This window comes from Theropithecus gelada, chromosome 3 (genome assembly GCF_003255815.1).
Source record: "Theropithecus gelada isolate Dixy chromosome 3, Tgel_1.0, whole genome shotgun sequence".
Classification (NCBI taxonomy): Eukaryota; Metazoa; Chordata; class Mammalia; order Primates; family Cercopithecidae; genus Theropithecus; species Theropithecus gelada.
In genome coordinates this window covers 91,856,888-91,872,324 of record NC_037670.1, presented here as the reverse complement: position 1 = coordinate 91,872,324, position 15,437 = coordinate 91,856,888, and the positions used below count along the sequence as shown (strand labels likewise).

At 39.4% G+C, this 15,437-nt stretch overlaps 1 long non-coding RNA gene and 1 pseudogene across 1 annotated transcript in view; one reads left to right on the top strand and one right to left on the bottom strand.

Annotated features, from left to right (window-relative positions):
• The window catches only part of LOC112621013, a 143,671-nt gene that overhangs the window by 28,079 nt on the left and 100,155 nt on the right, over positions 1-15,437 (top strand). The window lies entirely within an intron of this gene.
• On the bottom strand, positions 7,141-7,897 carry LOC112621012 (annotated as a pseudogene).

Below are 15,437 nucleotides of genomic sequence, written 5' to 3'. Positions count from 1 at the left end.
GGGGGCACACATATAACCCTTTCTCTGATGTCTACACATAACTCTTGATAAAACATATAATTGTTGGAAACAAAATTAAAGTGCCTAAAATGTGGGGAAGCAAAAATCTTGGGCTTTCATCTCATGGCAATATTAGAAAGTAAAAACAAAGAAGACCTTTAAGAATTTCCTGGAATAATCCACCAGTATTAAGGCTGACTTTTCTTTATCTTACCCTCCGCTGAACCACATCTGTGAAACTCACTTTCTTAGTTAAGGCAGCTGGAATTCTGGGGCTCACACTTGTGACCATAACTCACTGTCTTGGTACTGTGCCTCATATTTTTGTTTCTCCACTATACTTTGCCTTGTGATAGTATAATTCCAATTAATCAGGTTAAAAGTTGGCCTAGAAGAGGGTCATGGGAGCCCACTGATATTTGTTCATAGAACACTGCAGCAGTCTTTAAGGGAATTGCCTGCTAAAGTGCTATAGATATTAGACCAACACATAAATATTCATATATTCATTGATGATGGATTGCATGAATAGAATAATGGACAAAGGTGGTTAGGAGAGCTAGTCTATTAGAAAAATTTAAAATACAACCCTTCTGTCCTACAAGTAGAACATGAAAATTGCTGTGCTAAGGGTGTTTCTCCTTCTCTACCTTGTCATTCTATGCATATTCTAGAAGACCCAAGGGGATACCAACTCTTCCTCTCCACAAGGGCCACCAATTCTGTTTAAATTCTCTTCCTCCAGGAGAGATCCCTTACAGTGACTCCTAAGGTACAAACAGCAAAGTTTGAACAATGGTAGAGTATATGTAAAGCATTCTGTGATTGAATCGTAGCTCCCAGAAAATGAACTCTCTGAGCTGTGCTTTCCTCTAGTCTGAGTGATGTACACATTTATTTATAAATACAGAATAATCATGGCCAGTGATGGCAAATTGTCTAACTCCTGGATTTTTATTTATATGAGTATTTCCTTCTTTTGCCTGTATTTAATCATCCCACTTAAGTCTTTCTAGACGTTTCCCTGGACTTCCAAATGGCTAAATAAACCTATCTTACTATCAGAAGGAAACTCAAGAAGTGATTCAGCCCAAATTCTACTTCTAGGCAAGATCCTCCCTTCAATTTTCAACAAAAAAAAAAAAGATCTGTTCTCCAAGTTCTGCCAGCCAGATCCCGTATCCCCTAACAAGCTAACTTTTATTAGTTGGATGTAGCACTGAATCACCCTTGTTGTCAGGTCTCTTTCCTCTGGCTAGTTTGTGGTGTTTAAACCCATTTCCTCCTTCTCATGGTGCTCAACTGCTTGGCTGCTCCAATACAGACGCCTTCCACTTTTTGTGCCTCACTGGCAAAGCCACCTGTTGCTTGTTTCCTGGAATATGTAATCTGCCATTTTTCACAGTTGACTGTACTAGTCTGGGTTCTCTAGAGAAACAGAAGCAATAGGAGATAAACAGGCACACACGCGCGCGCGCGCACACACACACACACACACACACCAGTTGAGAGAGATTGATTTACTGTAAAGAATTGACTTGGCAGGGCACAATGACTCGCACTTTGGGAGGCCGAGGTGGGCGGATCGCTTGAGCTCAGGTGCTCGAGACCAGCCTGGGCAACATGGCAAAACCCCATCTTAACAAAAAATATGAAAATCAGCCAGGCATGATGGAGTGCACCTGTAGTCTTAGCTACTCAGGAGGCTGAAGTGGGAGGATCACTTGAGTGTGGGAGGTCGAAGGTTCAATGAGCCGTGATCACACCTCTGCACTCCAGCCTGGGCAACAGAGTGAGACACTGTCTCCATAACCAAACAAACAAAAAAGAATTGGCTTGTGTGAGGAGGCTGAGAAGTCCCTAGATCTGCAGTCAGCAAGCCGGAGACCCAGGAGAGCCCATAATATAATTCCAGTCCAAGTCCAAAGGCCTAAGAAGCAGGAGATACAATAATAGAAGTTTCAGTCAAGTCTGAGTCTGAAGGCTGGAAGACAGGTGGAGAGAAAGAATTCTTTAGTACTCAGGCTCTTATTCTATTCAGTCCCCTAAGGGACTGAATGAGGCCCACCCACACTGGGGAGGGCAATCTGCTTTACTTAGTCTACCAATTCACATGTAAATGGCATCCTGAAACACCTTCACAGACTCACCCAGAAATAATGTTTCACCACATATGTGGGCATCCCATAGTCTAGTCAAGTTGACACATTAAAATTAACTATCACCATGACACATTTTAATCCTTAAACCAGCATGCTGTTCTCTAAACCTTTCTAATATCTCCATGATCCTTGTAAGATGTTAAAACTAACACTGGCCACAGCATGTAATGACAGCTGGACCTGGCACAGAAGTAGGAAAGATTGCTTTCCAGCCTTGAAAAGGTAGCAAGATCCCTATTAACACAAGCTGCCAGCAGAATGTGATGAAGTCGTGAGCATGGAGAGAAAAACAGTCCTTGCTCCCTGTCCCAGCCTACCATAGAAATTGTCCATTAGTCTTCTTTCAAATCTCTACAAACATGAGTATTTCCCTTTAAATCTAGAGGGCCCCAAGAGACCTCTATGTTTCAGAACTGGACCTAGGATTTGATTTGGGTGCTATTGATGATAACAGCAATGATACCACAGCTGCTCTTTATTAAATGCCTCCTGAATGCTAGGCATTTTACAGAAATATCTCAGGGCCTCTGTCATGTTGCATAGTTGATATTTAATACGCCACTCTCATAGATGAGAAAAGGGACTCAGACAGGTAAGAAACTTACCCTGGGCAAGTGATGGTTCTAGGGTTCACATCCAGTTCACCTTCGAAGTCTGTTCTATTTTTCCTGCTTGCACAGTCCCAGACTTGGCCAAGTAGGGGCAAATTCATTAAGTGATCTAGGTTTAGCTGGTACTGTCAAAACAATCTGGATTACATGGGTTATGATGACAGGTCATATTAGATTTTGGGGAGCTGCTCCAAACTCCAGCCTAGCATCCTAACTGAAGATTTAGTTTCCAGGGCTAAAAATGTCAAATTGATCTTGGCATCATCTGTACCCTCTGACAAAGTGTCTTACACATAATAGGCAATCAAAAGATATTACCTGATTGGTTGACAGATTCATTGAGAGGCTGGTGCAAGCCTGAAGTAATGATACTAATTTAACTCCTCTGATTCTACTAAGAATCAGAAACATCTCCTGATGTTTCATCATCTCTGGGAATTTGCATGATATTGGGGATACTTAGATTTTGGTTCTGACACTGCTAACCTTAGGCTAGTTATTTAACTCTAAACCTTGATTCCCTCCATTTTAAAGAAACAGCTGGAACTGTATGTGTCTCTTTCACCACAAACACTCTCCTGTTAGATGACATAGTGAGGCTCTAACAATTGATTTAGAGTTTGTAAGTTACATGGTGACCATGGTGAAGAAGACAAAGCCAGCATCTCCGGCCACCCACTCCTGGCAGGAGCTTATGTCATTTTAAAATTGGGTTAAGACAGGCTGGGCACAGTGGCTCACACCTGTAATCCCAGCACTTTGGGAGGCCAAGGCAGGAGGATCAATTGAGATCAGGAGTTTGAGACTAGCATGGCCAACATGAGATCCATCTGTACCAAAAATACAAAAAATTAACTGGTCGTGGTAGCACATTCCTGTGGTCCCAGCTACTCAGGAGGCTAAAGTGGGAGGATCACTTGAGCTCAGGAGGTGGAGGTTGCAGTGAGCCAAGATTGTGCTGCTGCACTCCAGCCTGGGTGACAGAGCCAGACCTTGTCTCAAAAAATAAATAAAATAAAATAAATAAAATCTGGTTAAGACTGGTCATAGACCATCAACATGCTGGCAGCTGAGGATTTAAAGAGGATGTCGTTAGGCCAGAGCTGGAAGTGAAGGTGACAGCAGATCAACTCGGGACTGTGCCCATCAGGCAGACGAGAAGGGCATTGTTTCTGCTTCAAAGAATCCAGTTGCTATCGCCACAGATTCCTGCCTTGGGGATTCCACGAGGCCTCTGTTAACTGCTATGGCAGCTTCTTCAAGAAGGGTCTTGACAGAGCTCTTCAAGTCCCATCTGGGTCCATTTTCATGCAGTAGGCGGCGTGCCCACTGGGCGGGAGCACAGGCAAACAGACCTGTGTTTACCCTCTGCCTCCAGTGCTCTCTAGCACTGAGATCCAGTTCTTTATTGGAATAATGAGAACAATAATAATAATAGTTTCTTCCACCTAGAGTTATTTTGAGGATAAAATGAGATGATAAATTGTATGTAGATGATAAATCATATGCTTGGCTTAACAGCAAGCCTATAATAATGGGTAGCTATTATTATTCAGTGCTGTGGGATATTCACTACTGGTGCTGCTACCAGAAACAGAGGTTGCACTGAGTGAGGACTCATGACATGGATTCTTCCTTGTCCCTCCAGCCCTTCGATGCATTGACCTATTTGAAAACTGATGCTGAATTCATGAAGTGGGAGGCATCCTATGAGATTAGAGTTTCGGATCTCAACATCAGAATTATTTTTTTTCCCATTTTCAATGCAGTCAGTAAAGTTTTATAACATACCTACTTTATGCAAACTACTATATTGGGCGTAAAGAATCAAAGAGGAAGATACAGACTGTGCCATTAAAGAGGTTATGGATTATTTAGTTAGTGAATTACTTCTTAAATGAGCACTTGATTCTAGATGCGGTGGGTTAAATTGTGTCCCTCCCTAAAAAAATACATTCTAGCCTCAGGATGTGACTTTATTTGGCAATAAAATCTTTGCAAATTTAACCAGATTATGATGACATTATTAGGATGGTACCTAAAAGACTGGTGTCCTGATTAAAGGAGGGAAATTTGAACAGACACTCACATAGGAAGAATGCCATGTAAAGATGAAGGATTGGAGTGATGCATGTAAGAACCACGGAAAACCAAAGCTTGCCAGCAAACCACCCGAAACCAGGAAGAGGCAAGTGGCAGGGTTTAGATGGAGAATGGCCCTGCCAACACCTTGATTTCAGACTTCCAGTCTCTAAACTGGGAGGCAATAACATTCTGTTTTTTAGGCCACCTTGTATGTGGTACTTTGTTACGGCAGCCCTAGGAATTTAATACTCTAGGCTGAGGGATAGATATGACTAGCGAAAATAAAATTATATGTGTGCATTGATTATGATATACACAAAGGGAGAGAGAGAGATACCCACAATGGAGCATTACTGAGATCTGATGAATGAGGAGAGAAAAGGACTTATACGTGATGTGACATATAAGCTTGGTCTTCTAGTGGCCTTTGCATTAAACCTAAGATGAATGTTGATTTATCATTTCACCTCTGTTTTAGGGTCCCCAAAATGCTCTGGCCAAGAATAGTGTGGTAATGTGCACAATGAAAATCAGAAGTGACACTTGAGCCACTTAAAAACATTCAAAGCATGAATACATTTTCTATTGTTTTACACACTTTTAAGATTTTCAAGTTGTCTGATATTCTCCATTTAGTAAGCTCTGAAGTTGGTCTAAGTTTGGTTGGAATACTTGCATATTTATATTTTCTGGATTTACGTGTCAGGTGACAAAAGGAGACCACACGAAATCCCTGGACTCTCGCGCCCACCCAGAGATTAACCTGGAGAGGTCAGGAGCTCTCCGTAGACTTCAGTGGCCTTGATGTCTGAGTTTTCAGAGACAGGATAAGCCCACATATTATTTTTAAACAAATTTCTTACAACTCAGAAGCTTTCATATCTTACTTTCTTGGTAAGAGTCAAGTTTATTATCCACGTCCATACAAACACAGCTGACTACACAAACTGATCTAGGACAAAAAGTAAGAAACATGGGGCCATAGGATTCTGGGTTAATGTGCTTTCTAACAAAAACTATCATATTTACAGAAAAGTATACAACGTGATGAGAGTCTTCTGCCTTTAGAATTAGCTGACTTTAAAAATTAATTTAACTATGACATGTGACAAGAATTTTATACATCATTGCAAAATTAAAAAGTGGAAATGGAGTGGAAATATTGGAAAAATTTGGAGTGGAAATATTGATTACAGCATATTTTTGATAGAGATAATGGACTTTATTTAAAACACGTTCTATCATTTTCTCCTGTGTTTTCCTTTGAGTCCACAGAGGAAAGTTGCTACACAAATTCAGGTTATTTTTATTGACAGTTATGTTATGGTGAAGCTAGATGAATAGAGTTTAAAGTTAAGTATTGTAGGGTATTTCCAGGCCACTTGGCACCTCAAACAGGTAAGCACTTTTTCTCAAAGAAAAGCATGTTGTATTGATCTTGCTTTGCTCCAGCATTTGACAATTATATGAAATTTTAAGCATCTCTTTAGAATTCTCAGTTTTTTGAGGCCAATTTCTATTCAGGTTTTTATGGCTGACCTTTTAGTCATTCCAAGTATTTCAACTCTCATATGTTTCTTTGGTGTGCATTTTTTCATTTGTTTCTTTAAGCTCATTTCTTAGATCAGCGAGGGTGCGTGTTATTTCTTTTATATCACAAGGCTTTGTCCACAGGGTAGACTCAACTCATGTTACTATGATGGAAATAAAACCTGGAAACTTCATACTGTGGCTCTCTCTGCCAAGGGGAAAGGGTCTTTCCTTCCTTTCTTTGTCTGACACTGCTACAAAAATCCTTGATCTTCATTCTCATGAGATCTATAAACGGCTTACTTTCTATTTTACCCTCTCTTCTCTCCTAAGAAATATGTTTTTCACCACTTTTATTTCTTGCCTTATCATAGAAGTAGAGCCTGCCATGCTAATGAGGTCATTTTCCCTTATTAGCATGTGGGCAGGGAACTAAGGAGGAGAGGATAGAAAGGAGGACTAAAAGAAGAAGTTGTATATGTATTCTGCTCAGTATTTTGAATGTTCAAATAATATTTTCCAAGGAAATAGACAATGAGACTGACAGAATGGGATCCTAGTCTCGGCTATGCCATTTCCTCACTGGTAACCGTGAGTTAGTTGCTTAACGTTTTGGAGCTTTAGCGTCCTCATGTGTAAAATGGGAATAATAGAACACCCTGCTTACCTTGTTGGGTGTGCTAATACAAATGCAAGGTAGAATTAATTTTTTTTTTTTTTATATTCTCACTTTTAAAAATTTCACTCTGTACTTATAGAAAGAACACAGAGTATGGGTGAAGTTCCATCCCAGTGCCAGGGACAGCCCGTAGAGCAGAATCAGAGGTGCAAATGGATACAGAAGAATTACTGTATTTTTCAAAAATGGCAATGCACTGTATCCCAGGAAAGTTACATAGATATAATAGCCAACTGCAACCAACCATAAGGTATTTCCAACTAAATATCCAATAAATGTGTCTGTCAGGATAACATGGTTGATGAAAAAAAGCTGGATAAAATGCAAAATGACCAGGAGTGGATAAAAAGCATTGAGATGCACATCAAAAGCATAGCCCCATTCCACATCATGGTCTCTGCTCTGTCGTTTCACTAAATACTTGTCAGAGATGAACCATATTAAAGTTGCTATCAGAAGAGCAACGCCTACACAATCTATGAATACAACCCAAAGGAGAAGCTTTATTGTCTCAAAGAATCCCATGTCCAGCACAAAGCCAAATCCTATAGTGGACACACAGAGCCAGATACTTAACAGGACCAAGAAAGCAGGGTCATCTCTGGCCCACTGGTCCTTCGTCTGTTTTCGATAATGAAAATTTCTGTAAACTCTCTGGTAGAGCATCTGCCAGGCAGCAAATTCAAGTCCATCTGCCGAAAGCGGAAAAGCCTTCTCAGATATTTGTAGCGTTTCACTCCGGCTGTGTGTCTTGCTGCATCCCTGGAATTCAAGACTCCGTTCCCCTGCACTGAGGAATTCACTGAAGTACTCGCTAACATCTTCCTGGAGTCCTGCTACAGCCTCGACCCGCGTCCGAACCAGCCCACCACCTCCTCCCAGCAGCCAGGTAGAATTAATTTTGGGCCAGTAAAGCTATCACGAACCAGGCTTCAAGAAGGTCTATATATATATATATATATATATATATATTTTTTTTTTTTTTGTAAGTTCATTTCATTTTGCTTTGTTTATTCCTTCAAACTTCTGCCCGAGGTCAGCATCACTCACCCTTCATTGAGGCTTCCTGAACTATGGAAGGATCTGTTCCTCCCAGGAGAAGAAAGACAATGCAGGATTAAACAGATACCTACTTTAACAGCAAGTCTATACTCATGAAATGATTTGGTAGAATATACTGAAACTATTTAAATTAATTGTATTATGAAGTTTCCCCAAATGTAGAAAATATTTCCTGGCGGGGAGGGGTGGTACCTCTGTAGTTTCCTGAGGAAGTCTATGCTGTGGAGTGTCCTCTGAGGAGAGGGCACATAGGTAGCAACTATTAGGTTGCGCCATACGAAATCATACCATTTGCCACTTTTGACTCCCGAAATGACAGTTTTACATGGCTCAATCTCATACATCTTCTAATGCTACCACAGTCTTCTATGGGTTATAGAGTCGTAGCATGGCCCCAGAGCTCTGCAGTCATAATGAGAGTAAAATTCTGCTGAAAACTTGTAGCTGTTACCAAAAAATTTTTTCTTTCTCATTTGCAAAGCTGCCATATGTCTTTCTTTAATTTAAAAACAAAGAACATGAAGCGTAGCTGCCACATGTCTGGCAGAAATCTGTTTATGCCTGGAATCTGCAAATATCAAGATGCCTTTTTACACTGACTGGCAAAAGCTGCAAAAGTAAAATATGTAAACAAAAAAGAACTCCATGCCTAGGCGAGTGCATACTCCAAAGAGTATTAATTTGCATAATAAATAGTTCAATATTCAGGAGATTATAAAATAGCAATTACTACGGAGTTGCTATATTAAGGCTTCTAACAAATAAAGACATTCAAAATGCAATAGTTTGCCTTTACAAAGAACTTCTCCCAACATCTGTATTTTGAAGCAAAATCTTATTTATTTTTAAAAGGGGTTTTAAATACTTTGCACATTTCTTTAGAAAAGAAGCAGAAATATCATAGCCAAAAAAATAATAGTGGTAAATAATCTATGGTTAAAAAAAGGAAATAAGCCATTAATGGATTTTTTTTTCCAGTTAAAAAATGTTATTGCAGGGGAGAGTGTGTTTCACTATCTGACAAGAGATTGGGAGACCAGTGGAGAGGTGTAGAATCAGACTGTGTCAGTAGTGGGTGGTACACTGGCAGGGGTGGGCACAGAAGTCATTGCATGTGAATAAACCATCATCTACTTATGCTAATGGTAAAGCAGATTTTCAAAAACACCATCTGTGGCTTTTTAAATGAATCAGGTGTTTCAGGTATTGTATATGCAAGTGCAGTTTCTACTTTCTTGGCATGCTGTAAGCATTTAACATTGGAAAAGAAATAGAGCTTTTGACGGTAGTGTATTTTTGCAATGAATATCATAATTTAAATGCTCTTACATGGAACTTCTTGATTTCTCAGTAACATTGTACTTAGAAATTTTTATGTATATGTTGCATTAACCACTTAACTAAATGTGCATTGATACTCTAAGCCTTTTAAAAAAATCTTTGTTTCCTGCTGGAAAGAAAATGCTGTGATATGCAGAGAAGGGTCTGTGTATACCTGTTTATCTCAGAAAACCTATTAAAAGTAAGCCCTTGGAAATGGAATAATTGTGAGGCTAGTGATTTCCCCAACAAGGATGGGAACTGGAAGGATGAGAAACAAGAAGACCGAGAAAACTAACAGTGGAAGACCCAGAAAACCAACATTCAATGAGCACCTTTTGGGCACTGGAAACTGTGCTGGAAAGTGGGACATTCAGTAACACAGTGCTGGGCTTACATTACACCAAAGAGTTGTAGACATCACAATAGCTCCAGGGTTTAAAACGCCCAACGTACCATCCAAAGGGACAATTTATCTATTGGTGTGTGGAAGAAGCCTGCTCTGATTAAGACTCCATAATTATCAACCCCATCTTATAAGGAGAGGCAATTCCAATAAAATTTTATTTTTTATATTTAATAATCTCTAACAATATTTTTGAAGTATTTAAATTGTTTTGTTAAATTGAATATTGCTAATACTTTCAATAAAAACTATCCAGATGGCTCTAATGTTTAGAGCCTCATAATGGCAGTCCATTTTTTTTTTTTTTTTTTTTTTTTTGAGACGGAGTCTTGCTCTGTGCCCCAGGCTGGAGTGCAGTGGCGTGATCTCGGCTCACTGCAAGCTCCGCCCCCCTGGGTTCACGCCATTCTCCTGCCTCAGCCTCCCCAGTAGCTGGGACTACAGGCGCCCGCCACCTCGCCCGGCTAATTTTCTTGTATTTTTAGTAGAGACGGGGTTTCACCGTGTTAGCCAGGATGGTCTCGATCTCCTGACCTCGTGATCCGCCCGTCTCGGCCTCCCAAAGTGCTGGGATTACAGGCTTGAGCCACCGCGCCCGGCTAGCAGTCCATTTTTTAAGTTAAAAATTTCAGTGTATATTTTCGTTGTTGCAGAGACATATAATCAATGAATGAAAGACTTTCAAATATTAAACACTTATTACGGTAAGATAAAATTGTATGCAAAAAGAGGAGTGGAAACACAATTTCAACAGGAAGAAAGCATCATGTAAAATTGGGAACTGTTTAAAATAATTAGTTGAATCTGGTTTTCAGTGATCCATTGGTAGATGTGAAATCACTATGGCATTTATGTTCCACTGAATTCATTGAAAAGAATGATAAAGTTGTATTTTAAAATGCCAATATTACATTCTTTACAACTATTCTCACTTATGATTAATTTAAGATGTCAGCTTGAAATGTATGAGAGGGTACCTAGTTTTTCAAATTCAGTCATTTTTGTCCCTCCTCCTTTTATGAGTAGCCTCAGAAAAGATGCCTCTTGAAGGCTAAGATTTCAAAGAAGTTTAAACTTCAGGTTATCTTCTTTTGACTATTAAAAAAATTTTTTTAAAATTTTTAGTACATTGCAAGGTGGATAAAGATATACATGATGTCTTCACCCATTTCCATCAGCGACCCCTATGCTTGTTCTGCATTTGCTTATTGTACTTCAAGTCAAAGAGAGTGTCTAGCTCTATAATGGCATTTTCCAAGGATTTGATAATGATTTTTGAAAATTAGGCTGAAATATTCATCTGTTTATAGCCTGAAAAACCTTTTTGTTCCTTATGAAAACTTGCCTGCTTGGAAGCTCAGCTCATGACATTAAATCTTTCTTTTAGATGTTTATGAATGAAATTCCAGGCTTGTGGTACATTATGTCCTTCTGCTGCCATGTGTCCTGGCTTCCTCTTGGTGACTGGGTGTCTCCTATTTTTTTTTTAAACTAGACTGGGCTTTTCCTCCATTGTCACATGGGAAAAAAAATTCAGAGATGTCACTGCTGTTGTTATAGTTTCCTTATCCTTCCAGGCGTCTCGTAAGGTCTTAGCCACTGTCAGTAGAATCATCTTGAAGTGACCACGTTTACTCCATATTACAAGATAATCAACACTTGACCTTTATGTCCCTTACAACTCTTTTTTTTTTTTTTATCTTAAAAAAAAATAGAGACAGTGTCTCACTATGTTGGGCAGGCTGGTCTCAAACTCCTGAGCTCGAATGATCCTCCTGCTTCAGTTTCCCAAAGAGCTATGAAGGGCATGTTAGGTCGGGCATGAGCCACCACGGCTGACCCCCTCACAAGTCTTGATATTTCCAAATCTTCATGCTATATCCCATTTGCCAACATTTCCCACTTTGTCCCTTAAAATTACCATAGTCACTAGATCGATAAAAATTAAATAAAAATGTAAAGCTGTCAACTCCATAAATGTTGTTAGGTCTGATCTAACCTAGTCAGAATTATAATTCTGCTTTATTGCTAAGAGAAGTATAGGATGCCCTCACAAAAAAGTCTTTTGATCTCCTTGAATCATCATATAATCAGATTCTTACTCTGTGAAATAAACTTCATTAATTATGTTAGCAAGTTTAGCACATCTCCTGCCTTGTTTAGAAACTCCTGGGTTATGAATATGAGGATGATGTGATAGCATAATGCCAAAGAACGTGAAACATGAAGAAGGCAATGATATATCAAACACAAGTTTTCAATTAGCCCTGCTAAGAAGCTATGCTTCCCTTGCTTTCCACCACAAAGTAATATCTGAGTAGATGTGGTGTAGACGGAACCGGAAGTGAGAATAGTGGCTGATGTTCCACTGGAATGCACTGGTAGCTTGTAAATTAAAATAATGAAATAATTTTGCACCCATTGGTGAGCAACCACTAGCCCAGCACCAAGTGCACTCACCACCACCTCTTTGCCTGAGCTGCCTCAGCGTCTCCTGGAACCCCTAAAACAAGCCTAGATCTGGGAATTAACAAAGTGATCCCAGGCAAGGCTGTAGGTCTCATGGATCCTGCTCTAGCATCTCAACCAGCACGTGTTCTGATCCGTCAGTACCTAGACCATCTAGTTGCCCAATATTTTAAATATATCCCTGGTTAAGAGTATCGTTTTAGACTCTCAAACTTAATTTTTGGCCCTTTGCCTTGTCCTTTCTTTGCAGAACTGTTGGACCCAATTTTTCACAGTTTGAGAATAGAAATAAACCCAGGGTTGATAGCATCTATTTGATTTATGCACATTTTAGTGCATTTGTTACTTGTTTCTTGGTTCTGTGTTTTATGATGGTGGTGTCACTGTTTCCCTACACCATAATTTCCTGGTGCACTTCACTGCTCCTTCATCACACAAGAAACTGTAAGGGTCAGTGATCTTCGGCGCCACCACTTCCATTTCCTCATTACAAAAATTGACCTTCTTTCTGTTGTTTGAAAGGGCTCAGGCCACTGTCATTCAGATTTCAGGACTGTTGAACAGTAATAACAGTATAGGAGGAACAGGCAACCAGCGCAGCAGCTGGGCATTGTGCTCTCTTCCTGGAATCCATTTTGGATCTCTTAGTGTAGCCAGCAGGCGCTGCTTGCAGCCTTTCCCCAGCGTTATATTTTGTAGTAATTCCCTACTTGTCATTAAATCATTTAGCTGCATTAAAGCATTGTACTCTACTCTGAATATTCGCCAAGGTTCTTGTGCTTTCTAGGCAATTTTGTGTTTATAACTCACGTCACTCAACTCAGTATGTACAACTAGCATCACAGAAAACTAAACTGGTCAGTAATTCCTGTTAAACTACCCACAGCCTTCTCATCATCTATGAATTTGGTGAGTGTATGTGTGTGGAAGGAGGACAAGTGTGAAACCAGCTCAAACATGAAAAATAAAAGTACTATGAAAAATAAAAATCAGACCTCTCATCTTTTCCTATAGGGTGATTTCCCTATTCGTTCTTTTATTTCACATCTACGGTAATCCCACGAAATACTGTACTGTTTTCTGAGTGCCTGGTTGTTCTTTGAATAGGAATTTTATACTTTGAAGTAGGATGTTGGAATACAAAATTATCACTATTAACTTAATAACAATAACCTCCACGTGTTAAGCAAAAATTTCTTTTTTAAATAAGTTAATTTAATTTTAAGTTCTGGATACATGTGCAGGATGTGCAGGTTTGTTCCATAGGTAAACATGTGCCATGGTGGTTTGCTGCACCTATCAACCCATCACCTAGGGATTAAGCCACACATGCCTTAGCTATTTATACTGATGCTTTTCCTCCCCCTGCCCCCCTTTCAGGCCCCAGTGTGTGTTGTTCTCCTCCTGTTCTCATTGTTCAGCTCCCACTTATAAGTGAGAACATGCAGTGTTTAGTTTTCTGTTCCTGTGTTAGTGTGCTGAGGATAATGGTTTTCAGTTCCATCCATGTCCCTGCAAAGGACATGATCTCATTCCTTTTTATGGATGCATAGTATTCCACAGTGTATATGTATGATATTTTCTTTATCCAGTGTATCATTGAGAGGCATTTGGGTTGATTCCATGTCTTTGTTGTTGTGAATAGTGCTGCAGTAAACATGTGCATGCACGTATCTTTATAGTAGAATGATTTATATTCCTTTGGGCATATACCCAGTAATGGGATTGCTGGGTCAAATGGTATTTCTGGTTCTAGGTCTTTGAGGAATCACCACATTGTCTTCCTCAATGGTTGAACTAATTTACATTCTCACTAACAGTGTGAAAGTGTTCCTATTTCTCCACAGCTTTGCCAGCATCTGTTGTTTCTTTACTTTTTAAAAATTTCCGTTGTGACTGGCATGAGATGGTATCTCATTGTGGCTTTGATTTGCATTTCTCTAATGATCAGTGGTATTGAGCTTTTTTTCTTGTTTGTTGGCTGCATAAATGTCTTCTTTTGAGAACTATCTGTTCATATCCCTCGCCCATTTTTTGATGGGGTTGTTTGTTTTCTTGTAAATTTGTTTAAACTTCTTGTAGATTCTGGATATTAGCCCTTTGTGAGATGGATAGATTGCAAAAATTTTCTCCCATTCTCTAGGTTGCCTGTTCACTCTGATGATAGTTTCTTTTGCTGTGCAGAAGCTCTTTAGTTTAATTAGATCCCATTTGTCAATTTTGGCTTTTGTTGCCATTGCTTTTGGTGTTTTAGTCATGAAGTCTTTACTCATACCTATGTCCTGAATGGTATTGCCTGGGTTTTCTTCTAGGGTTTTTATGGTTTTAGGTCTTAGGTTTAAGTCTTTAATCCATCTTGAGTTAATTTTTGTATAAGGTGTAAGGAAGGGGCCCAGTTTCAGTTTTCTGCATATGGCTAGCCAGTTTTCACAACACCATTTATTAAATAAGGAATCCTTTCCCCATTTCTTGTTTTTGTCAGGTTTGTCAAAGATCAGATGGTTGTCAATGTATGGTGTTATTTCTGAGGCCTCTGTTCTGTTCCATTAATCTGTATACCTGTTTTGGTACCAGTACCATGCTGTAGCCTGTAGTATAGGTTACTGTAGGTTACTGTAGCCTTGTAGTATAGTTTGAAGTCAGGTAGCGTGATACCTCCAGCTTTGTTCTTTTGCTTAGGATTGTCTTGGCTATACGGGCTCTTTTTTTGGTTCCATATGAAATTTAAAGTTGTTTTTTCTAATTCTGTGAAGAAAGTCAATGGTAGCTTGATGAGGACAGTATTAATTCTATAATTACTCTGGGCAGTATGGCCATATTCATGATATTGATTCTTTCTACCCATGATCATGGAATGTTTTTCTATTTGTTTGTGTCCTCTCTTATTTTCTTGAGCAGTAGTTTGTAGTTCTCCTTGAAGAGGTCCTTCACATCCCTTTAAGTTGTATTTCTAGGTATTTTATTTTCGTTGTAGCAATTGTGAATGGGAGTTTACTCATGATTTGGCTCTCTGTTTCTCTATTATTGGTGTATAGGAATGCTTGTCATTTTTGCACTTGATTTTGTATCCTGAGATTTTGCTGAAGTTGCTTATCAGCTTAAGGAGATTTTGG